Source organism: Ovis aries, chromosome 4 (assembly GCF_016772045.2).
Source record: "Ovis aries strain OAR_USU_Benz2616 breed Rambouillet chromosome 4, ARS-UI_Ramb_v3.0, whole genome shotgun sequence".
Lineage (NCBI taxonomy): Eukaryota > Metazoa > Chordata > Mammalia > Artiodactyla > Bovidae > Ovis > Ovis aries.
In genome coordinates this window covers 72835341-72861265 of record NC_056057.1, presented here as the reverse complement: position 1 = coordinate 72861265, position 25925 = coordinate 72835341, and the positions used below count along the sequence as shown (strand labels likewise).

Sequence of the window (25925 nt, the reverse complement as noted above, 5' to 3'; positions counted from 1 at the left end):
AATATTGAAGTGGTTTGCCATTCCCTTCTCCAGTGGACCACATTGTGTCAGACCTTTCTACCATGCCCCCCCATCTTGGGTGGCCCCACATGGCATAGCTTAGTTTCACTGAGTTAGACAAGGCTGTGGTCCTAGTGTGATCAGATTGGCTAGTTTTCTGTGATTATGGTTTCAGTGTGTCTGCCCTCTGATGCCCTCTCACAACACCTACCATCTCACCTGGGTTTCTCTTACCTTGGTCGTGGGGTATCTCTCCACGGCTGCTCCAGCAAAGTGCAGCAGCTCCTCTTTACCTTGGATGAGGGGTATCTCTTCGCGCCCCTCCTGACCTTGAACGTGGAGTAGCTCCTCTCGGCCCTCCTTTGCCCGCGCAGCCGCCGCTCCTTGGACTTGGAATTGCTCCTCTCGGCTGCCTCCCCTGATTTTTCAGTTAGCTTGTTGCTAAACATAAGAAGTTTGAGGAAAGTGGTGACTAGGGAAGCCAGATAGCAGTGCTGAGAATGGGAAGGTAGAACATTGAAGAAGAGATGTCCAGGGTGACTACTCTTTAGAGAAGCTTGGTGTGTGTGGGGAAAAGGAGAAACGGGAAGATGTGACTTACAAGGGAAATCAGTTCAGTTCAGTCGCGTCACTCAGTCGTGTCCGACTCTTTGCGACCCCATGAATCGCAGCACACCAGGCCTCCCTGTCCATCACCAGCTCCTGGAGTTTGCTCAGACACATGTCCATCAAGTCAGTGATGCCATCCAGCCATCTCATCCTCTGTCATCCCCTTCTCTTCCTGCCCCCAATCCCTCCCAGCATCAGAGTCTTTTCCAATGAGTCAGCTCTTCACATGAGGTGGCCAAAGTACTGGAGTTTCAGCTTTCACATCATTCCTTCCAAAGAAATCCCAGGGCTGATTGCCTTCAGAATGGACTGGTTGGATCTCCTTGCAGTCCAAGAGACTCTCAAGAGTCTTCTCCAGAAAGGGAAATGGGTTCAAATTTAAAATATTATCACTGAAAGATGAGGAAGATGTTAATATTTATAATTGTGGATGTTACAAATGAAGAAAACATACTGAAGTAACAGGAGAGGGATAGCCCATGGGTCATGGTCCTGCAGTAGGTGGGAGGGACTTGATTCATCACACAGACAGCAGCTTCATAAAGGAGGAAGGGCATATTTTCTTGTGAGATTTGAGAAAAAGAGGTTAGAAATGGTGCTAATGTAGTTGATTCTACAAGTGGAGGGTAATTTCAGTAAATCGTAAATAATAACCTCTTTTCCCTTCTGACAACATCATTTGCTGACTTGGGTAGTAAATATTTGAAATAGAGAATGTGAGAAAACCAAGGGACAAGTAGTAGAGGCATGCAGCAGTACTTGGGACTTTGCTGATTTGGAGAGAAATAGGGAAGTTTCGGAGAAGGCAATGGCACCCCACTCCAGTACTCTTGCCTGGAAAATCCCATGGTCGGGGGAGCCTGGTAGGCTGCAGTCCATGGGGTCGTGAAGAGTCGGATACAACTGAGCGACTTCACTTTCACTTTTCACTTTCATATATTGGAGAAGGAAATGGCAACCCACTCCAGTGTTCTTGCCTGGAGAATCCCAGGGACAGGGGAGCCTGGTGGGCTGCCATCTGTGGGGTCGCACAGAGTTGGACACGACTGAAGAGACTTAGCAGCAGCAGCAGGGAAGTTTAGGACTTCCCTGTTGGCTCAGATGGTAAAGCGTCTGCCTACAATGTGGGAGACCTGAGTTTGATCCCTGGGTTGGGAAGATCCCCCGGAGAAGGAAATGACAACCCACTCCAGTACTCTGGAAAATCCCATGGACGGAGGAACCTGGTAGGCTACAGTCCATGGGGTCGCGAAGAGCAACTTCACTTTCATTTTCTTTCAGGGAAGTTTGAGCATACTGCAAAACCTGGGATAAGAATAGGATTGAGGGCACTGAATAGAAGGAAAGCTCCATGGAGATCAGAAGTGAAGGGGGAGGTGAAGACAAATTTGATTCACAGATAATTTTGTTTAGGGCTACCTGTATTAAAATGAGTGTAGGCGAGTTATAGCCAGGCTCCTGGGTAAGTCTTTTCACTAAGTCTAAATGTAAACTACACCATTAATGCAGTTTTACCAAACCAAGCATATGAAGGAAATTCTGTTACAGAAGAAAACTGTCATTATAGAAGAGGACTTGTAAAAATTTTCTGCAGTATTTGAAACAGTATTTTTATCTAACCTTTTGAAATTTTATGAGAGACACAAATTACCATATTTCTAGTTCATTTTGTTACCAGCATTCTCAAAACATGGTATCCAGCTCTTTAACGGCTAGAACTGAAGGGCTGGCAAGGATATCCAGTTGTGTCTAGTGTTTATGCTTCCTATAGGGAAAATTGCAATGAGGAAAAGTCTAAAATAGTACTGGCATTCAGTTGTCATTTTATCTATTTAGAGTATTCTTTCACCGCTTTGAACATATTGCATGCTCCTCAAGTTTCTTACAACCAGAAAGTCTTCCAAATAAGAAATGTGAGGTTAAAGCCTAAAATAATCTTTGCATTTGGGCTGAAAATATGGCTGCTCTCACTGAGGTAGAACTTCTTTGGCCTTTCTGAATTTCTAAAACTTTAAAAATTAGCAAGCTATTCTATGCAGAGTTTCTATCTCGACATATACCATGAAGTTTTCTAATTTTATAGATTATGTTTGGTGTTGCTTCCCATAACTCCCTATGTGGGGAAACTGTGCTCTCCATCTTCTTACCTGAGCATTCCTGCCCAGAAAAGCTGGTTGAGTGGCATTATATGTTTGAGAAGAGACTGTTTCCTTATTCTTTTTCATCATCAATAATATATTTGTGTGCTTATTTTTCGGAGAAGGCAATGGCACCCCACTCCAGTACTCTTGCCTGGAAAATCCCATGGATGGAGGAGTCTGGTGTGCTGCAGTCCATGAGGTCACTAAGAGTCAGACGCGACTGAGCGACTTCACTTTCACTTTTCACTTTGATGCATTGGAGAAGGAAATGGCAACCCAGTCCAGTGTTCTTGCCTGGAGAATCCCAGGGACGGCTGCTGTCTATGGTCGGACAGAGTCGGACACCACTGAAGTGACTTAGCGGCAGCAGCAGCAGTGCTTATTTTTAATGCAGTGCGTTGTACTTACTTTTAAGTAATGTTTTGCTCAGTGCTTTAAAAGCTGATAAAAGTAAGAGTGAACAACAGCCTGAGTGTTGAGAGAGAGATAAGAATAAAATACTCCAAATTGATAGCTAATTCCTGTAGCTTATAAAAATATTTTTACATAGATCAGTGTCATTTTAGTATAACAGTACTATCTTCTGAATCTTATTTGATTACAAATCAGTGATATTTGAGCCCCAGTTCTGAGTTGGAGTGGAATTAGTGGTGTGTAAATAAAGAAAAATGATTTGGGTTGAAATTAGATAAACATAGCAGTAAATAGAAGACGCAGTTTTTATTATGAGTTAAATAAGATTGATTTTAAAGTTTCCTTTTGTTAAAGTTAAACCTTTACACTTATGAATGCTGAGAAAATACACATCTTTTGGAAATTAGAAATGTTTTTGTAAGTTTTTAAATATTGATTTTAAATGTTATACTTTAATGGAATGTCTACCAAAATATATTTCATGTCTTAGTGATTCCAAAAGAAGAATTTAATGAAGCATATTATCTGAAGACAACTTGGTCTTCCCAGTCTTTTTCACCTTCAAAGAAAGAGTGCTGTTTGTTTTTAACTGCAAGAACAGTTGTAATTGTGATTTTTCTGCATTAAAACTGGTGACTGTTTACACAGAAGAGGTGTATTTTTAGGTAGGTTTTTATAGTAAAATTGTTAATGCATGTATAGGTGAAAGACTGTTTTGCCCTTTATCTTTTTCTTGCTCCCCAGAGGCTACTACTTTGAACTTTTTAGCTGTTTCTTTTGGCACTTAGCTCCATGTCATTATACGGTATGCTTATGTGGGTGATATCTTAATTTTTTCAGTTTTAACCATTTTTGGAAGATGAGAATTTAGCTCTTTTCCTTCCTCTTACTTTCTGTGCGTATACACTTCTGATCCTTCATTTCTCCCAACATATTAATATTTTTATTAACTCAGTATTTATTAATTGATCTATTAGTAAACTGTAAGGACCTTCTGACTTGTCGAGGATGACTCCTTGTTCTCCATACCTCATACACACCCGTCACCATCTTGCTGAGAATTGCCTTTGCCTTTCTCCTGGATCGTGTCCTCTAGTTGCTTTATCACACATCTTCCCCTTTTCTATTCTGCCCCTTTGTTACATGCTTGGAGGGCAGCACATCTTTTTTTAAAAAGAAAATTTCTAAGAAAAAGTGTTTGTGGTAGATTCGTTTTATGAAACCTTATAAGCAAGTCTGAAAATTATTTTTAACTGTCCTTGCACTTGACTGATAGTTTAGCAGGGTAAAAAATTTTAGGGTGGAAATGTTTTAAAATTCATCATTGCATTGTCAGTCTCTTTAGATGTCATCATCGAAAAATTCAAAAGCACTTTGATTACTGATTCTTGAAATGTAGTTGTAGTTCCCCTGTCTCTGTTCTGAAATTTCACAATGATGTGTCTTGGTATGCCTCTATTTTCATCTATTTCTCTGGGTACAATATGCCCCATTTAGTCTAGGAACTTACTGCTTTGAGTTCTGGAAAATATTAAGTGTTTCATTAATGTTCCCCCCCACCTTCTGTTTTGTCTAATCTTTTTATAACTCCACTTGTTTAGATGCCTTATGTTAGTCCTCTAATTTTTTTCCCTTCTGTTTTTCTACCTTTTTGGTATTTCCCCTAATTTATCTTCCATGATTTCTATTGCATTTTCCATTTCTACTTTTGCAATTTTATTTTAGCAGCTCTTTTGTTTCCCCTGGATGTTCATCTCCTATAGGAGTCTTGTTCTCGTTCCATGAATGCAATATTTTCTCTTAAGAATTTTAATGATTTTCTTTTATCCTTAAATAGTTTTATTACTCCAAGTAGATTGTACCCATTTGTTTATTCTAGTCCCCGACATTCATGTTATAGGCTTTCCTCAGTATCTGAGATCCCGAGGTTAATACTCATTTTTAAGAGTACAGAAATGAAACCATGGAGCTCTGTTTGCAGGTTGAGCTTCTCTGTAGCCATTCTGACTGGATTATTTAGGGATAATGCCTTATCTTTCCACTTAGGCTGGTCATGTTCTCTAGAGAAGACGCTTCACATCTTTCTGGAAACTAAAGCCCAGGCTAAAGTATTTTGATAGCCAAGAAGGAGAAGCAGGTGGAAGGGTAGTCTCATCACTCAGTCATCCTGTTTTCTGTATGGTTTCATTGTGCATTGTCCAGTGGTACTTCTTACCTTACTCCTTCTGGGAGATCTGCCTCTAGTTTTCAGTTCTGCATAGATGAGGGTGAGGGGCAGCAAGTGCCCTGCCAAGAGGGTAGGACTGAACTACTGATAAGTAGTATACATGAAAAACTAAAAAATAAATACTAACTTTAAGAAAATAAAACTACCGGAATGGAGAAAGATATCTGCAATTTACTAATGAAGCATCTAATGAATACTGACCTAATATTTTCTGAGTCTTCCTATCTGAGTTCCCCTCACCTCAAGTACTTTGGGTCATTCCTCAGCCTTTGAAAGATTTTGTTTTATAAAATGAAATGGTTTTCTGCTTTTCTTGTAATTCATCTAGAGTTTGGCCTCTTGTGTCTGCTAAAGCAGTTAGCCCTTTATCCCTATGTTTTACAGCTTCCAAAGTCAACTTTTTTTCTACATTCTCCACATTTTCATAAAATTTAATGCCTTTAAAATAAAACTACACATATACATCTTTATTAAACTTTAGTGAAATTCTAGGTGAGAGCAAAATTAGAAATATTGATATTTGTCCTCAAATAAAAATATTTGTTCATTTTACTTTTACTTTTCTGTTTACTATTCTTTCAACTTTGACACTTAATTTTGTCAAATCCAAATATGCCAAAATGTTGGAGCCTGTCAGAGAGAAGACTTTTTGCTTTGTAACCATGTTTATTTTTAATTACACTTTGGGTTAAAGGATCTGTGAGGAAGAGCCTCCTTTCGTTTTCCCTTCTGAGAGAGGATTGCTTACTCTGTGAGCAACTACAGTCATGCATTCTTTGCTTCAATTTGATTTTTTTCTTTAGAACCCTGCATTGTTAACACAAGAAATGAGTTGGTTCCTTTGGCATACTGGTGCTATTTCAAACTCAGTCTAGTCCCCAAGTGACTTTGTATTTTACTTTGGTAAATGTTAGTTGTTGATTATACAAAATTTTGTCCCCAATCAGAGCTGAAAGCTAGGTGATGTAAAGGAAAAATAACTCAGAGCATTAGTTAAGAATTTACTAAACATTTGTTGAGTACTTAATATATACAAGGCTCTATACTGGGAACTATAGTGGAAGAGAAAGCTTTTGTACGTGGTTTTAATTTTATACGGAGAAATGGAGAATAAATATGGAATACTTAGTGAATGCTGGAAAACCATTCGTTTAGCTTGTTTTTACCAGATGTTTGTCTTTAAAATCAATTAGAGAACTATGATAAGAAATTGTGAGTGTATGTATTCCCTTTAGATCTTTACTTTGCTTATTAGATGTTATATAATAAGTCTTTTTTTGAAATTACATAGTGTAGAGTGACAATTAAAATCTGTATCTAGTACCATTCTTCCTTCAGCATTTCTTGAATTCTTGATAATTGTTTTTTCCACAAAAGATTACTTTAAACAAAGAATATGAGAGAAAAAGATAGGTAATTGAAAAAAAAAGGAATGATTTTATATTTAATACTTTCCTTTCAGATTTTAGTACATATGTTTGATTCCATGACTATTTACCTTTCACAATTCAAGGGGAGAGAGAGAATAAAATAGAGTGATGACAAGTATCTTAACCCACTGCTAATCTGTAGCATCCAAAATCCCTAGACCCTTCAGACTGCAGAGAGTTTCTCATGGCTATTTCTGACTATTAAACTGGAATTTCATTTCAGTCATCTGTGTTTTTAAAAGCATTTACTTTAGTCAGCTGCTGCTCCTGAGCATGTTAAGACTGGCAACTCATTCTCTTCCATCTTACTGAAATTTGCAACTGCCAAGGGTATTTCTGATCCCATTACAGTGTCCAGACACTTGGCATGAGAATAGAAATGATGAGAGATGGCCACTGTTGACCAGCAGGAATTTGTGTCTACCCCATTCAGGACTAAAATCATAATAAAGTCATACCACATAGTGACAAGACTGGGACGAAGAACTGCGTTTTCTCATATCCAGTGTTCTTTCTCTCCACTGACCAGACTAAATTGTTCCATGATTTTTCTTCATATCTGCTACTTGTTGAAATGCAAGGCTTCAGCGACAGAACTGAGATCATCATATCCCTGTGTTCTTGGCCAGTCCCTTGCAAAATGTTATCCTTGCAATCTTGGACATTTTCACTCTTTTTTTTTTTAATTTATTTTAATTGGAGGCTAATTAGCTTACAATATTGTAGTGGGTTTTGCCATACACTCACGTGAATCAGCCATGAGTGTACGTGTGTAAAAGGGAAACTATTGAGATTATTTTGTAGAGGGATCATATACAGGAAATGCTGCTTATAATCTGTGATGATAGCTGGAAAAGTGGAGCATGGTTTGGGGCTACTCAGTTAAGCTGAATTCTTGATACATGCTTTTTTTTTTTATCGTATTGGCTTACCACTGGCAAGTCTCTTAAACTTTGGGGCCTCATTTTTCTTATCTTTAAAATGGAGATGATAATTACACTCTAGCTTACAGCAATTTTTTTTGACTAAAGTGAGATAGAAAATGTAGGAAAAGGTAATAATCTATACATAAGGTGATTATTATTTGAACTTAAGTAGAGACTTAGAGTAACACTTAGGATTCTAAGTTAGGGAGAACACAAATATGAATATTGAAGTGATTAATGAAGGTGGGAGACAACAGACAGCTAATGTCTGCAGTGGTGTGCAGGCTTGATTCAGTGATGAAGGAGTTGTAAAGAGAAGGGATTGCTAAGATTTTTATACTGATACTCTTTGATGGGTTTAATTAAATTAGCATGTGTGGGTGCCTGTTTATATTAGCAGAAAAATCTAAAAGGACTCTTACAAAAGGGGTTCCTTAAAGCAACAATGATAAGAAATTATTCCTCAGTCACTTAGTACAGATAGAAAAGGTAGTCTGTTTTGTCATTGTACAATTGTGAGAGTTATAGTGTTTTAAGGGAGTAAAAAAAAGTTTTCCAACCTGATAAATATTTTTAAGAATCAGTATAGAAATTAATTCTTAGTCATCTCATACCAGATACCCTGGAGCTACATGCAGAAACCACAGTTTTCATTGTGTGCATTTATGATTAACAGTGGAAGCTAAGTTATTTTCATTTGTTCCCATAGTGGCTGGAAGGCTCTATTTCCTTTCTGAAATGTATTAAGGTTGTGATTAGGGTAAAAATGGAGAAAAAGTCTGATTGGTAGGATGAAAATTTAAAAATTAAGAGTGACTGTTAATGAGTTTCATTAATTGTAATGCTTAATTGTAGGCGTTAAAGTGGCTTTGTAACTCAAAGTGCACTTGTTAAAAGTATGGAAAGGTATTTTTTAATGTGACATAGACTGAAATTGCTTACTAGGAAAGAAGTCCATGATGTAAAGTACAAACTAATACATAAGGCGCAAGGTATTTAAGGGATGAAGTGTTCTATATAAGGAGATTATGTTTGGGGAGATAAAGTCTCATGACTTGAGAGATGAGGCTCAGCATTTTTGCCTAATAAAATCTTGTATATAAGGATGCTTAATTTTATTAGGTAAAGTGGCTTTCATTAATCCTTGTAAGTCTGTACAGAAACTTCTAGGAATCTTCATGATATTGACTCTCCAGATTCACAGTTCATAGTTTGAGCAACTCATTTGTTCAGATATTGTTTTGTTACACAGATATGGATAAATATATTAATTTTATAACAATTTTAAGACATTACCAGATGGAGCCAAAAGCCCTTTTCACCAACCCTTCTTTCAATTTTTGCTCCTTCCCCACGGGTAATATGTATTATATCAATACTTTGCTATATTTCTTTGCAGACATATTCCTCTATATTTCCATACTTGTATCTAACAAAAGATAAAGTATTGTTTTGTGTGCTTCAGTTCTATGTGTGTGACACAGTTCTATCTTTATGACACTTGCATTTTTCCACAGAAAAATGTGTTTTGGAGAGCTGTGTCATGTTAGTGTGTGTAGAACCATGTTGTTCTTTTAACTATTGCAAATTATTCACAGGCTGGGGATTTAGCCATTCCCCTGATGAGGAGCACTGAGGCTGTTTGTTTTTTCCCCATGTTTTCCAATAACATCAGGATGCACATCCTAAAAAGTTGCCTCAGAAACAGTATTGCCAATTACGATGATAATCTTTCACTGGATAAAAAGTCGTGATGATGAAGGCTTAATAGAGTTAAAACTTAGATTTTTTTTTTTTTTTAAATGTTACTGGAATTTCTGGTAATGATGGCAGGAAGAGGCTAACAGTTCTCCTCTACAAAAAGCAAATAGAAAACCAGACAAAATTGTCAAAAACATCCACTTAGAGATATTGAAAATTGACCAAAGGCAGTTTAAAAATTGGTCTTGCACAACTGTTACGACTTGGAGTGAGAACAGTGGGAGTCTGTGGCCTTCTAGCCTGGACCCTTCCCAGATAACCCCTCAGGCTTGCCCTGCTGCCCCCACCCTTCTCAGCTGATGAAAAATGAAAGTTTACGAGCTTGGGACTAGCTAAGAAAACCAGCAGCTGTGCTGCCAAAGAGATGGGGGTGGGGGAGTAACTTGATTCAGGGAAGGGAAGAGAGAAGGGGGACACACATACCTGTGACTCTGCAGATACAAATTGGTGGATTTGGTTGGAAACAGGTGGAGAAAACCTAATGCCTTGCTAGCTCCAGGTTGTGGACCTGGTTTAGGGTAAGGAGTGGACCAGAAACATTTAATAGAGATATCCCAGAAGTGAGAGAACCATAGAAGGACTGAGATAAGCTCTCCATATAGCTGTGGTTGACTGGGAAACTACATATCTGAAGGGGCAACCCAAGAGAGCCTGACAAAAAGTTTAAACCAAAGGAGACTGGAGAACTGGCTGTGGTGTTGAATGCATTCTCCAATCTGTACACAAGTCAACTGGCAGAGGCTGGACGTCTTACAGGCTTGAGATATTTGAGCACAACCATTGCCCAAGTCATTGGATGACCATTAAGCTGTACAGACACAGGCACACCCAGTAGGAAGCCAGGCTAAAATATAAAAGTAAGAATTAGAAAACTGACCAGAGATGTCCCAACTGAGTACCATGTAGGGAAACTGGTTCTGCAGTTTAAGTTCAGATGAATTACTAAAAGGAGACCCAACATCTATGAAAAATAAAATAAATTACTGTAATATATTAAATGTTCAGTTTTCAAATGGAAACTGCTGGACCTTAGAAAAAAGAAAGAAAATAAAACCTAGGAAAACATGACCCATAATCCTGAGAGTCAATGGACACTGACTGAGTGGGCTTGGTGTTGGATGTAACAGACTTCAAATTGGCTATTTTTAATATGTCCAAAGAATTAAAGGACAGTATGTTAGCAACACTTAATAGAGAATCTCAATAGAGAAATTAGAAAAGAAAAGTGAGATAGAAAATTTAGATTTGAAAAGGACAGTAATTGAAAAGTTCATTAGATAGGCTCAGTAACAGATTTGAGATGCCAAAGAAAAGGAAAATCAATAAAAAGTGTTCAAAAAGAGAGAGAAAAAAGGAATATTGAGAAAAGTAGACAGAGCCTTGGAGACCTGTGGGACAATGTTAAACATTTTAACATGGATGTAATGAGAGTTCTAGCCAGAAAAGAAGGAGAGAAAGGGACAGAAAAAATATTTGAAGAAATAGTGACACCATACCACCACAGGTTTGGTGGACAGTAATGACTTAACAAGGGTTTCAGGAAGATGGAGTAAGCACGCTGCACCCTGTCTCTTTTATTGAACGCAGCTTTAAAAACTGGACAGTATACAGGGAGTAGCTATTTGCAGGCTCCGGAAAGTCAGTAGTAGCAGGTGGATTGAAGACAGCCAGGATACCATTGAATCAACAGTGAGTTTACTGTGGGTTGTTTGTTTTTTGTTGTTTTGCTTTAGTATCCCCGACCTAACCTCAAGCCTAGAGCATCAGAATGGACAGCTGGAACTCCAAAAACCCAGTGGTTCTGGTTTAAAGAGAAGATCCTCAACAGAAGTGCAGAAATCTCTCCCTCCCTCTCCCTCCCTCCCTCCCTCTCCCTCCCTCCCTCCCTCCCTCCCTCCCTCTCCGTCCCTCTCCCTCCCACAGATATGGGAAACATCTGAAAAAGATGTAAACAGATTTTGTAATTATAAATATGCTCCAACAATTAAGGGTACGTTCTCTTGAAATGAAAAATAGACTGTCTCAGTAAAGAAACAGACAAAAGGAAAACCATACGGAAAATTTGGAACTGAAAAATATAATTAAAAACTCATTGGGCACGCACAGTAGCAGAATGCAGATAACAGTCCATGAACTTGAAGATAGAGAAGTAGAAATTTATCCAAATTAAACAAACAAACAAAAAAATAGTTGAAAATAATGGGCAGAGTAAAAATGAGAGAAAATGAAAAAAAAAATGAATATTTTTTTCCCAAGGACCAATGGGATGATACCAGAAGGTCTAACATTATGTTTCATCAGACAATCAGGAGGAAAGAAAAAGAATATGGTACAGAAATGAATGTTGAAAGAAATAGTGGCCAAAAACTTCCCAAACTTGGTGAAAGACATAAACCTTTTCTAGTAGACTCAAGAGGTTCAGTGAACCTCAAATGGGATAAGCCCAGTGAAATCCATGCCCAGAAACAACATAATGAAATTGTTGAAAACAAGACAAAGCAAAAAAACAAAAAACAGTAATAGAGAAACTATTGAATGAATGTGGATTTCTCATCATACACAGTAGAGGTTAGAAGGAGGTGAAACAATGTTAAACATACTGGGGGCAGCGGACGGGGATTGGGAGGAGAGAGTTCAGTCCAGTAAAACTATTTTCCAGAATCTGCCTTTTAAAAAAAAAAAAAAACAGAAATAAGGACTTGTATTTGAAAGCGCTGCACATAACAGAAAAATGTTTCTAAATAAGATTGCCAGAAAGTTATACTAGCTGCTTTTATAAGACATTTACTTGGTTCATAGTAGAAAGATCAGTAAGTTCATTTAAAATGGTAGTTCACTTTCTTTTCTGAATTAAATTTGTCATCAGAGGATGACAAAGTACAAAATGGGTCAGGTAAGATGATTAAATTAGGGGAAAAGCCCTACTATGTTATTTTTTAAAAAACATTGTTTTCAAGGTGGGAGTATTGTAATTGCTGTTTTTGAGATTTATTTTTCACTGACACTTTGAATAATTAGCGATACAATGAGAGATGGTTGAAGGGAATGAATTGCAAAATGTTAGATAAAACAGAGTATTTAACATTTGCATGTTTTTAGTATTAGATCAGTCACTTAAATCTATTATATAACTTCATGAGTTATACCAATGTCATTTCTGTTTTACAGATAAGGAAATAAGTGTGTAGTTAAGTATTTCTTTAATGCTGTATTGGAGAAAAAGATTAAAATTCAGAATTAACTCTTTTTTAATCACTTTTTGCTACACATGTTCTCAGCATTTATATTGATATATCTTTATGAGGCAGTTCATTATTATTATAACAAATAATGAAATGAGGACCTCTTGATGGAGATGTAATTGATACAACCTGTTTATAAAGGACAGTATGACAGTATCTGACAATTGAAAAATTACATATTCTTTGATCTAGCAATTCTCTTAGCCTTTATTTACTAATGATACGTTCAGTTCAGTGGCTCAGTTGTGTCCGACTGTTGGCAACTGTGTGAACTGCGGCACGCCAGGCTTCCCTGTCCATCACCAACTCCCAGAGCTTACTCAAACTCATGTCCATCGAGTCAGTGATGGCATCCAACCATCTCACCCTCTGTCACCCTCTTCTCCTCCAGCCTTCAATCTTTCCCAGCATCAGGGTCTTTTCCAATAAGTCAGTTTTTTGCATCAGGTGGCCAAAGTATTGGAGTTTCAGCTTCAGCATCAGTCCTTCCAATGAATATCAGGACTGATTTCCTTTAGGATGGACTGGTTGGATCTCCTTGCTGTTTATGGGACTCTCAAGAGTCTTCTCCAACACCACAGTTCAAAAGCATCAGTTCTTCGGTGCTCAGCTTTCTTTATGGTCTGTCTCACACATCCATACATTACTACTGGAAAAACCGTAGCTTTGACTAGATGGACCTTTGTTGGCAAAGTAACATCTCTGCTTTATAATAGGCTGTCTAGGTTGGGCATAGATTTTCTTCCAAGGAGCAAGTGTCCTTTAATTTCATGGCTGCACTCACCATCTGCAGTGATTTTGGAGCCCCCCAAAATTAAGTCTCTCACTGTTTCCATTGTTTCCCCATCTGTTTGCCATGAAGTGATGGATGGGACCAGATGCCATGATCTTAGTTTTCTGAATGTTGAGTTTTAAGCCAACTTTTTCTTTCTCCTCTTTCACTTTCATCGAGGCTCTTTAGTTCTTCTTTGCTTTCTGCCATAAGGGTGGTGTCACCAGCATATCTGAGGTTATTGATATTTCTCCCAGAAATCTGGATTTCAGCTTGTGCTTCATACAGCCTGGCATTTTGCATAATGTACTCTGCATATAAGTTAAACAAGCAGGATGACAATATACAGCCTTGACATACTCCTTTCCCGATTTGGAACCAGTCTATTGTTCCATGTCCAGTTCTAACTGTTGCTTCTTGAGCTGCATACAGATTTCTCAGGAGGCAAGTCAGGTGGTCTGGTATTCCCATCTCTTTAAGAATTTTCCACAGTTTGTTGTGATCCACACAGTCAAAGGCTTTGGCATAGTCAATAATAATACATACATAAGTATATATATCTGTGATGTTCCTGGTGGCTCAGAGGTAACACTCTGCCTGCAATACAGGAGACTTGCAGGAGATGCAGGTTTGATCCCTGGGTCAGGAAGATCCCCTGGAGTAGAAAATGGCAACCTACTCCAGTATTCTTGCCTGGGAAATCCTATGGACAGAGGAGGCTGACAGGCTGCAGTCCACAGGTTTCAAAAGAGACCTGAATGAGCAGCTGTAAACAATAACAAAATAACATGTTTGTGTATACAGTTGTAGATGTGGACATATCGGTGTTGATTGTAACAGATTATAGCTATTAAAAATGGAAGCAGCCTGTATATCTTTCAGTAGAGGACAAACTAAATAAATGTTGACTCTTCCATATAGTGAAATGCTAGATATATTGAAAAAAATGAGCTCCAGTAGGGAAAAATTATTAAGATTTTATTAATAAAACCGTCATGTTCGTGTAAATAAAAAAGCTTGTATTCAAATATCATGATACGTTTTGCTGGGAAGCCTAGAAAGAAAATCTCTTTAGAGGAAATCAGTTTTTGTGTTTATTTTAAAATATTTCAGTGTAAACTTCCATTCACCAAACTGGTATATATATACACACACACACATATATATATATACACACACATATATACAAATATATATAATTTTTTAAATAACATATAAGGTTTTTTAACTTGTCTTTCATCAGAACTTTGACATTTTTACCCCATTATCTTCTGGTTTTAAATATTAACCAGTAATAAGTGGCATGGAAGTCTGTTACTTTTACAAGGTCTTTTCATTTCTTGCAGGAAATCTTCACTTCCCCTCTTTTAATTCTCAGCGTTTCAAAATTTTATTTAGGTGTCCAAATATGGGTCTTTTCCATTCAATCTGAAGTTTTTTATGTCATTTAAATTTGGGGAAATTTTCTACTGTTTTTTCAATTATTTCCTTCCCATCCTTGTCTCTGATTTTGTCCTGTGTAACTCCTGATACACGCTGTTGGATTAGATTCCATATTTTAAGTATTCTTATATTTTCTGTCTTTTCTTCTGCATTTGAGAGTTTACCTTGACTTGATTTTCCAGGTTAATAATTTCAACCTTATTCTATCATTTAGTCCGCTGTTTGATTTTTTTTAAATTTAACTGTATTATTTTTAGTTGCCAGGTACTTTTTCTTCTTGAGTTGCTCCATTTTCTCCCTCCTTAGTGGCCCGTTCCTTTATGCGTGCAGTAGCCTCTCACATGGTTTTGAGAATGCTAATAAATATAAAATTTTAAAGTTCTGTTCTCAGCACCTTCTGTTTCCCCTGTAATTTAGTTTGTTCAGTTTTGTCCCTTGTCACTGTTTTCTTCAGATGTCTGGTGATCAATAATGGTTGGTTTATATTTACAAATGAAGGACTGCATTGATTAATCCAGAATATCTATCTGTTGAGAATTTCCTCTGTAGTTGTGTAGGCTCTCCCTCATTGCACTTCTGGAATGGTGGGCTTTGCCTTCAGATACTTAGGCAAAAAAACTGGTGAGCAAGCTGAGAACCCTCAAATAGCTAAATTGAAAAGGAGGAATTTACCCTGGAGTTGGAACATATTTGTGCAAGTTGAAAGAACAGAAGGGGAGAAGGGTGTGCCACCCCTAGAAGTGTTAGGCAATGTGGTGAGGGGAATTTTTGGTTGTCATAATAACTAAGAAACACTACAGGCATTTGGTAGAGAACAATCCTGTGCAAAAAGGGTTACACCAATAGTTTCTTTTTTAATTTTATTTTTAATAGGAGAATAAAATATGAAAGTGAGAGTCGCTCAGTCGTGTCTGACTCTGTGACCCCATGGACTGTAGCCCACCAGGCTCCTCTGTCCATGGAATTTTCCAGGCAAGAATACTAGAGTGGGTTGCCATTTCTTTCTCCAGGGAGTCTTCCCAACCCAGGGATTGCACCCACGTCTCTTGTGCCTTTTGCATTATAGGCAGATTCTTTACCATCTGAGCCACTAAGGAAATCCCAAGAGTCTTCTCCAGCACCACAATTCGAAAGCATCAATTCTTTGGCACTCAGCCTTCTTTATGGTCCAACTCGCACATCTATACATGACTACTGGAAAAATCATAGCTTGACTTTACAGACCTTTGTTGGCAAAGTGATATCTCTGATTTTTAATATGTGGTCTAGATTTTGTCATAGCTTTGCTTCCAAGGAGAAAGTGTCTTAATTTCATGGCTGCAGTCACCATCCATGGTGATATTGGAGCCCAAGAAAATAAAATCTCCGCTTGTGTATGGAGGTCCTTAATTGCTGTGAGTGGCTACCCATCCACTGTGCCTGCCCTTTTCTTTTATTGGCTCAAAGCTTAGATTTTTTTTTTATAGGCTTCTTTGGGAAATACGGTTCCACGTTGTTTTAAGGGTTTAAACATTAATTATAAGTTCAGGATTTTCAATAGGGTGAACTCTTTGGTGGTTTGCACTGGGATGCCTTCCACTGGGTGTCTCACCAGTCTCATCATCTTACCATCCCACCACCCCCACGAAATAAAAGAGCTAATCTTTTACTCATTTCCGGTATTCACTATGTTAATAATGCACTAGAAGGTATTGTTCCAGGAGTTTCCATGTATTATTTAGTTGCACCAGCCCTGTAGGATAGATACTATTGCCATCCCCCACTTAACAGATGGAGGAAACTGACTTGGAGGAGTTAATTCATTTACTCTGGTTTTCAGAAATAGTTAAGTGGTAGTGTCCAGGCTTTTAACCACTATACTGTATCACTTAATTCTCTGATTCCTCAATAGTGTTATCATCATACTTTATTCACATGTTTACACATTGTGGTCTACTCTGCTAGATTTAGTTTTTGAAGGAGAGACAACTGTGTCTCTAGTCTCTTCTGTATCTGTGGGCTTCCCTGGTGACTCAGCTGGTAAAGAATCTGCCTGCAATGTGGGAGACTTGGGTTCAGTCCCTGGATTGGGAAGATTCCCTGGAGAAGGGAACAGCTACCCACTCCAGTATTCTGGCCTGGGGAATTCCATGGACTGTAAAGTCCATGGGGGTTGCAAAGAGTCGGACACAACTGAGTGACTGAACTGACTGATCCTTTGTATTTCTGTGGTATCCACGTTAACTTCTCCATCTTCATTTTTAACTACGGTCATTTGAGCCCCTTTTTTTTCTTGATGAGTGTAGTTAAAGGCTTATCAATTTTGTCTCTTCAAAGAACTAACTTTCAGTTTCATTGATCTTTTCTGCTTTCTTCGCATCTCATTTATTTCTGCTCTTACCTAGATGATTTCTTTCCTTCTACTAACTTTGGGTCTTGTTTGTTGTTCTTTCTCTAGTTGCTTTAGGTGTAAGATTGGGTTCTTTATCTGTGATTGCCCTTATCTCCTGAGGTTAGATTGGGTTCTTTATCTGTGATTGCCCTTATCTCCTGAGGTAAGGTTGTATTGTTACAAGTTTCCCTCTCAGAACTGGTTTTGCCACAGCCCATCGGTTTTGGATCATTACGCTTTCCTTTTCATTTGTCTCTAGGTATTTTTAAATTTTCTCTTTGATTTCTTCGGTGATCCATTGGTAATTTAGCATAATGCTTAGCCTCCATGTGTTTGTATTTTCTTAGCTTTTTTTTCTTGTAGTTGATTTATAATCTTATAGTGTTGTCAGAAAAGACACTTAATATCATTTCAGTTTTCTTAAATTTACTGAGGCTTGCTCTGTGGCCCCAGCATGTGATCAGTCCTGGAAAATGTTCCATGTGCACTTGAGAAGAATGTGTATTCTGCTGCTTTGGGATGAAATGCTCTCTAAATATCAATTAAGTCAATCTGATCTAATGCGTCATTTAAGGCCTGTATTCTCTTATTGATCTGTCTGGATGATCTATTGTTGAAAGTTGGATCTTAATAGCCCCCACAATTAATGTATTATTGTTGGTTTCTCCTTTTATGGTTATTAATTTGCCTTGTATATTTTGGTGCTCCTTTGTTGGGTGCATATTTACAATTGATTTATCTTCTTAGATTGATTCCTTGACCATTATGTATTGTTTTCTTTATCTTATAACATCTTTATTTTAAAGTTGTCTTTTTTCTGATATCCATATCACTACTCAAGCTTACTTTTGATTTCCGTTTGCATGGGATACCTTTTTCCGTCTCCTCAATTTCATTCTGTGTGTGTCCTTAGATCTGAAGTGGTTTTCCTATAGACAGCATATATATGGGTCTTATTTTTGTCTTTATTCCACTTGTCTGTATCATTTGGTTGGAGCATTTAATACACTTACATTTAAGGTAATTATTGATATGTATGTTCTTATTGCCATTTTATTAATTGCTTTGGATTTGTTTTTCTAGCCTTCCTCTTTTGTCCTCTTGTGATTTGATGACTAACTTTAGTGTTCTGTTTGGATTCCTTTTTCTTTTTTGTGTGTATATCTAGTAGATTTTTGGTTTGTGGTTACTAGATTTTTATATAGCTGCCTATATATCAGCAAGATTGTTTTAAGTTGCTGGTGTTTTGATTTCAATTGCATTTCTAATGCCCTGCATTTGTGTTCTCCTCTTCTCACAATCATTGGTTTTGATACCATATTTGTGTGAGGATGACTTCCTACCATTATGTTTGCCTTTACTAGTGAACTTTTATTAAATTTTATTAATAAAATTTTTATTTTATGTCATTTTACTGAATGATACTGTAAAAAGTTAGAAATATGTTTATGTGTAAGTAGTGCTTCTATAAAAGTTTGCCATTTTAGTAGACTAAACATTGAAAAGATAGCATTTCTGCCTTTGTGGCTTATTATACAGTTTGTAGAAAGTTAATAGCTTTTGCTTTGTAAACTATACCATATTTATCTGATTCTAAGTTTTATATAGAAGTTTTATTTATAAATAACAATATATAACTTGAAAGTGAAAGTGTGTAAGTGTTAGTTGCTCAGGCGTGTCCAACTCTGTGTGACCCCATGGACTGTAGCCCATCAGGCTTCTCTCCATGGAATTCTACAGGCAAGAATACAGGAGTGAGTAGCTATTTCCTTCTCCAGTGGATCTTCCCAATCCAGGAATTGAACCCATGTCTCCTGCACTGCAGGTGGATTCTTTTCGTTTGAGCCACCACGAAAGCTCATATAACTTGAAAGCTATACTTTATTTTTGGTAACAGAAAAATGTTCAGTTCAGTTCAGTCGCTCAGCTGTGTCTGACTCTTTGTGACCCCATGAATCGCAGCATGCCAGGCGTCCCTGTCCATCACCAACTCCCAGAGTTCACTCAGATTCACGTCCATCGAGTCAGTGATGCCATCCAGCCATCTCATCCTCTGTCGTCCCCTTCTCCTCCTGCCCCCAATCCCTCCCAGCATCAGAGTCTTTTCCAATGAGTCAGCTCTGCATGAGGTGGCCAAAGTACTGGAGTTTCAGCTTTCACATCATTCCTTCCAAAGAAATCCCAGGGCTGATCTTCAGAATGGGCTGGTTGGATCTCCTTGCAGTCGAAGGGACTCTCGAGTCTTCTCCAACACCGCAGTTCAAACTCATCAGTTCTTTGGCCCTCAGCCTTCTTCACAGTCCAACTCTCACATCCATACATGACCACAGGAAAAACCATAGCCTTTACATTTTTGTGATTGAAACTCTGTTACTGAGAACTGGTGATGTACCACACTGTGGGCTAGATGCTGGGAATATATATTTGAACAGGACAGATAAGATTTTTGTGCTTATTACTTAAGAGTTTAGAAAGAAAATTATACACTAAATAAATACTTATCAACGTCATTTGTTTTATCAGAGTTATAAAGCTTAGACTACTACAAAAATGTGCATTAGAAGAATTTACCCTAATTGGAGCCTCCAAGGACATATAGGAATTTTGCTCCCGAAGGACCTGTATGAATTAAGTACACAAAGGTGGTGTTAAGTTGGGAGGAGTTGTTTGCATCAGGACAGGGGATAGATTGTGTTGGCTAAAGCCACAAAGGGTGGTGCAGATTGTTGAATTTAACAATGTATTTTAAAGACTTAAGGGCCATATAATTTGCATTGTAATAAATATCTTGAGGGTGAGAGGTGTGTGTGTGTGTGTGTGTGTGTGTGTGTGTAGGAAGCTCGTGTGTGTATATGTGTGTGTATGTGTGTAGAAAGCTCTGATATAGTCTGGGCAAAACCCACTCCAGTGTTCTTGCCTGGAGAATCCCAGGGACGGGGGAGCATGGTGGGCTGCCGTCTGTGGGGTCACACAGAGTCGGACACGGCCGAAGTGACTTAGCAGCAGCAGCAGCAGCAGGACTCATGATGGGAACAAATTTTTTTATTCTAGAAATATTTAGGAGGTAGAATCTACTGCTTCCTTTACTCCAGTTTCTATTCCTACCATGTCCAAACTTTCAAATATTTTTGCTATTTTATTTCTTTTCTTCCCTCTTTATTCTTATGGGTTTTTTTTTTTTTTAAAAAAAAACTTTATTATTACTTTGCTTCTGTTTTAATAGAGATTCTAGAGGGAAAGACTATAAACTTAAGTAGTCAATCTACCATATTTAACTGAAGCCTACCCCCCACTGATTTGAAATGTCACCTTCTGCATATATTAAATCCTATTTAGCTTGTCAGGATTTCTCTGTTGCTGTGCCAATACCGCACCAGTTTAATTTATAGTGTTTTTATATGTGATAGCACCAGCACCTTCTTTACATCTGATTTTTTGCAAACATATTGGGTGGGTTTACATATTTTCTCTTATAAGTTAAATTTTAGAATAGGTTTACCCCAAAATCCTTTGGAATTTGTTAGGATTTATTCATTCATTTTTTTTGTATGAAATGTTTTGGAGAGAATTAATATTTTTATAGAATTGGATTGTCCTATGCCAGAACATGGTCTCTTCATTTATTTATTTTAAATGTCCTTTATGTGTGTGTGTGTTAATTGCTTAGTTGTTTCCGACTCTTTGCAACCCCATGGACTGGAGCCTGCCAGGCTCCTCTGTCCTTGGAATTCTCCAAGGCAAGAATACTGGAGTGGTTTGCAGTTCTCTTCTCCAGTGGATCTTCCCTACCCAGGAATTGAACCCAGGTCTCCCACATTATAGTCAGGCACTTTACCATCTAAGCCACCAGGGAAGCCCAAGTATCCTTTCATATATTTATCCCATGTCTATCTGAACATTTCTATTTTAGCCTTATTTCTTATTTGTAAATTTTGTTGCTGTCATGAATGTAGTTTCTTTCTCTCAGTGATGTTTTTAAATTGGTTTTTACTGTTATTTAGAAAAACTTTTGATTTTTCTGTATTGCTCTTGTGTCTAGGAAGACACAAGTCATACTCTTATAACTAATTTCAATAATTTTTCAGCTGATTCCTTAGTCTTTCTCCTAAGTAGATAGCTATAACCTGTGTATGTTTGTTTGTTTTGTAACATCTTTCTACATTGACTAAAATGTTCAATAAAGGTTTGAAAAATAGTAATCTTAGTGGATATTCTTGTCTTCTCCTTGACTTTAATGGTGAAGCTTCTGACATTTTTCCATTAAGGATAATGCTTCATACAGATTCTGATATAAAATTATTCTGGTTTTCTTCTAGTCATGTTATGGTAAGATTTTCCATTAGAAATTTTAAATTTTATTTCATGTATTTGAAGCATTGAGGGTGGTATACTGTCATATATATTAAATTATATTATATATTTCTTAAAGTTAAACTGGGCTTCCTAGGTGGCTCTAGTGGTAAAAAATCTGCCTGCCAATGCAGGAAACATAAAAGACATGGGTTTGAACCCTGGGTCAGGAAGATCCCCTGGAGGGAGGGCATGGCAACCCACTCCAGTATTCTTTCCTGGAGAATCCTATGTACAGAGGAGCCTAGCGGGCTACAGTCCATGGGGTAACAAAGAGTTGGACATGACTGGAGCTACTTCTCACACATGCACGCACAATGTTAAATTATCTTTACATTACTAGGATAAACTGCGCTTGTGTATTGTTATTTTTAAAGACATTGTTAGATTCAGTTTGCTAATATGTTGTTTGGGATATATGCATATATACTCATACGGAGTTTAGTATTAATATATACTTTTTATTGAATTTTGAAATCCATATACAAGTCGGAAAGCTTTTGATCTTTTCCTGTGTTTTGCTTTAAAATGTGAGTAAATCTCTGTCTTGAAGGTTTGATACAACTTATTCTCAAACCTATCTAGGCCTAATGTCTTTTTTAAATGGTAGATCTTTGAAAACCTTTTGAATTTCTTCCATTATGATCTGTTTCCATTTTTAACTTTATCCTAAATTTCAGTAATTGACATTTCACTAGAAAATCCCTGCTTGACTACATTTTTAAAGTTGTTCGTTGTGTTTTCTTTTGACTCTTTGTTATGCCTGCAGTTATTTTTTCATTACACTTCCAAAGTTATTTGTGTCTTGTCTTCTATTAGTCACACTAGCCAAGTATCAGCCTTTTTTTATTCACCTTTAGAAACAGCCAGCATAGTGATCAGATCTATCACTTTTTTTTCCCCCTAGGATTAATTTCTGCTTTCCTTCTTAATTTTTTCTCCTAGTTTTCGTGATCCATAACAGGTTTTCCATGCTTTTTCTCTCATTGCCCTTTCTAGTGGGAAAATTCTTCACTTTGATTCTTGCAATCCCACTCCTAACCCCGCCCCACACATACTAATTTAATTTAATCTTGTTCTTTCTTTTGCTCTTTCTTTTTTCTTTCTCCCACCTTCTCCCCACCCCTTTTGAAAATAACCTCCTAGTAAGAAGTAAGCCTGTTTCTTTGCAGTTAATGTTTCTTGATATTCAGTTCAGTTAGTTCAGTCACTCACTCATGTCCAACTCTTTGCAAACCTATGAACCACAGCACACCAGTCCTCCCTGTCCATCACCAACTCCTGGAGTCCACCCAAACTCATGTCCATTGTGTTGGTGATGCCATCCAACCATCTCATCCTCTGTTGTCCCTTTCTCCTCCTGCCCTCAATCTTTCCCAACATCAGGATCTTTTCAAATGAGTCAGCTCTCCGCATCAGGTGGCCAAAGTATTGGAGTTTCAGCTTCAGCATCAGTTCCTCCAATAAATACCCATGACTGATCTCCTTTAGGATGGACTGGTTGGATCTCCTTGCAGTCCAAGGGACTCTCAAGAGTCTTCTCCAACACCACAGTTCAAAAGCATCAATTCTTCGACACTCAGCTTTCTTTATAGTCCAACTCTCACATCCATACATGATTATTGGAAAAACCCATAGCCTTGGCTAGACAGACCTTTATTGGCAAAGTAATGTCTCTGCTTTTGAATATGCTGTCTAGGTTGGTCATAACTTTCCTTCCAAGGAGTAAGCGTCTTTTAATTTCATGGCTGCAATCACCATCTGCAGTGATTTTGGAGCCCAAAAAAAGAAAGTCTGACACTGTTTCCACTGTTTCCCATCTATTTGCCATGAAGTGATAGAACTGGATGCCATGATCTTCATTTTTTGAATGTTGAGCTTTAAGCCAACTTTTTCACTCTCCTCTTTTACTTTTATCAAGAGGCTGTGTAGTTCTTCACTTTCTGCCATAAGGGTGGTGTCATCTGCATATCTGAAGTTATTGATTTTTCTCCCGGCAGTCTTGATTCCAGCTTGTGCTTCTTCCAGCCCAGCATTTCTCATGGTGTACTCTGCATATAAGTTAAACAAGCAGAGTGACAATATACAGCCTTGACGTACTCCTTTTCCTATTTGGAACCAGTCTGTTGTTCCATGTCCAGTTCTAACTGTTGCTTCCTGACCTGCATATAGGTTTCTCAAGAGGCAGGTCAGTGGCCTGGTATTCCCATCTCTTTCAGAATTTTCCACAGTTTATTGTGACCCACACAGTCAAAGGCTTTGGTAAAGTCAATAAAGCAGAAGTAGACGTTTTTCTGGAACTCTCTTGCTTTTTCAACGATCCAGCGGATGTTGGCAATTTGATCTCTGGTTCCTCTGCCTTTTCTAAAACCAGCTTGAACAGCTGGAAGGTCATGGTTGACGTGTTGCTGAAGCCTGGCTTGGAGAATTTGGGGCATTACTTTACTAGCATGTGAGATGAGTGCAATTGTGCAGTAGTTTGAGCATTCTTTGGCATTGCCTTTCTTTGGGATTGGAATGAAAACTGACCTTTTCCAGTCCTGTGGCCACTGCTGAGTTTTTCAAATTTTCTGACATATTGAGTACAACACTTTCACAGCATCATCTTTTAGGGTTTGAAATAGCTCAACTTAAATTCTATCACCTCTACTAGCTTTGTTCATAGTGATACTTTCTAAGGCCCACTTGACTTCACATTCCAGGATATCTCGCTCTAGGTGAGTGTGAGTGATCACACCTTTGTGATTATCTGGGTGAAGATCTCTTTTGTACAGTTCTTCTGTGTATTCTTGCCCCCTCTTCTTAATATCTTCTGCGTCTTTTAGGTCCATACCATTTCTATCCTTTATCGAGCCCATCTTTGCATGAAATGTTCCCTTGGTATCTCTAATTTTCTTGAAGAGATCTCTAGTCTTTCCCATTCTATTGTTTTCCCCTATTTCTTTGCATCAATTGCTGAGGAAGGCTTTCTTATCTCTCCTTGCAACTTGGTGAGTTACATTCTTGCTTTTAGTTTTCATGTTTAGTTATTCTACTTTTGTTCATATTTGTAATTGAAGGGTCTAGATTAAATATGTTAATTTTTCTCTAGTTTAAGTAGGAATCCCATTTGTATGTCATTGAATCTAGCTTCTGATTAGAGTCCATCCTCTTGTAATAGAGGAGGAGGAGTGGAACTTGTAGGAAACTTACCTTCTGAGTTTTGGGACTTTCCTTACTTCCTGGAATCTCTGAGTAAATTGGGACACTTCCCTGCTTCTCTGGATCCAGCTCAGCTTCGTAGCGTTCTCACTATATGAAACAGCTTTCTGTTTCATGTATTAAGATTTTACATGTAAGAGTTGCCTTATGGTAATCCATGTTAGAGTGCTTGTTATAGATCTAATTAATGTTTTAATAGTTTATAAGGTTAATTCTCTCACTGCTCCTTGTTATAATTTTTGCATATTTTCTTGTGTCTCTTTGATATGCTTTTAGGATGACTTAATTAAAAAGAACTATTATATTTTTTGATAGTTCATGTTATTAGATAACTAATTTATAAGCCAGTGAATTGGCTTGTTAGGGGCAATTGTTTCTTCACACTGTCCAATAATATCCCAACAAGTGAGGGAGATGGGATTCTGCCAGGTGTTAGAACATTATTTATTTTATTCACAGCAGAGTATGGAATGAAGGTGTCAGGGCAGATGCTTTCAAGTTTGACAACCTGGTGCAACTGGAGCACCAGGGTGGATGGTTCCACACCCGCACTCACCATTTCACCTAACCTCCTCACCAGTTTCTCTCTGCCTTTCCTGCCTGTCAACTCTGAGACACCCAAAACCCAGTTTTCACTCAAAAGGGGAAGATAGGGAAAGTTCCAAGACCCCTCACCTCAACTCTCCCCTTTGTGATTAAATAACCTGGAACAGGGTGGGTAAACTAAGTGAGAATTTTTTGATAGGAACATTAAGAATGATATCTGAATTCAACTCCAGAGAAGAGCTCTACCAGGGGACAGTAAAGCCTTAGCAGATGTTCTGAAACTGCTCATAAGAAAGTGCTGGAGAGTGGTCCTCCAGGTATAAGCTCTAAAATCTCTGGACTCAGTGGGGCTTCAGCTGGTCCAGTCTGGGCCTTCAGAATCAGATGACATGGGGCTGCCTGGCAAGCAGAGTGCAGTTGATCTGTCTCAGTCTTCATGAGAATCCTTCAGTTCCATCACAGAGTACTCCCCAATGTGTTATACGGTTGACC

General features: G+C 37.9%; 1 protein-coding gene across 6 annotated transcripts in view; it reads left to right on the top strand.

The window, feature by feature from the left end:
- Nucleotides 1-25925, top strand: part of PALS2 (protein associated with LIN7 2, MAGUK p55 family member) — a 121465-nt gene that overhangs the window by 25999 nt on the left and 69541 nt on the right. The gene's annotated exons all lie outside the window — the stretch shown is intronic.